We start from the raw sequence: 813 nt of genomic DNA on the forward strand, positions 1-813 counted from the left end.
AGCAGAGACATTACTTTGCCAACAAGGGTCTGTCTAGTCAAGGCTATGGTTTTTCCAGTGGTCACGTATGGATGTGAGAGTTGGACTGTGAAGAAAGCTGAGCGCCAAAGAATTGATGCTTTTGAACTGTGGTGTTGGAGAAGACTCTTGAGAGTCCCTTGGACTGCAAGGAGATCCAACCAGTCCATTCTAAAGGAGATCAGCCCTGGGTGTTCTTTGGAAGGAATGATGCTAAAGCTGAAACTCCAGTACTTTGGCCACCTCATGTGAAGAGTTGACTCATTGGAAAAGACTCTGATGCTGGGAGGGATTGGGGGCAGGAGGAGAAGGGGATGACAGAGGATGAGATGGCTGGATGGCATCACTGACTCGATGGACATGAGTCTGAGTGAACTCCGGGAGATGGTGATGGACAGGGAGGCCTGGCGTGCTGCGATTCATGGGGTCGCAAAAGAGTCGGACATGACTGAGCGACTGAACTGAACTGAACAGTGAGGCAAATCAGAGAGCTTCCATATGAGCTGATGTAATACCTTGTTATTAACTATGAAGACAGTAAAGGATCACAAGGAATATCTTTGAGATAAAAGGTATTAAAACAAATGAAAAAAGAACCCAAGAGAGAAGGAAAACAAATTTTTTTCCAAAAAAAATCAATAAATAACATTCTAGGATAAGACAAGACAGTATGCTCTAAAAAAAGAAAAGAAAAAATATATTAGATAAAGAAGGCATTTAGAAACTTAAAATATAATATCCAACATAAAAATGTCACTAATAAGTTTGGAAGATAAAGTTAAAAAAAACAACTCC

The sequence above is a fragment of the Bison bison genome, unplaced genomic scaffold (genome assembly GCF_000754665.1).
Source record: "Bison bison bison isolate TAMUID 2011002044 unplaced genomic scaffold, Bison_UMD1.0 scf7180017864213, whole genome shotgun sequence".
In the NCBI taxonomy this organism is placed as follows: Eukaryota; Metazoa; Chordata; class Mammalia; order Artiodactyla; family Bovidae; genus Bison; species Bison bison.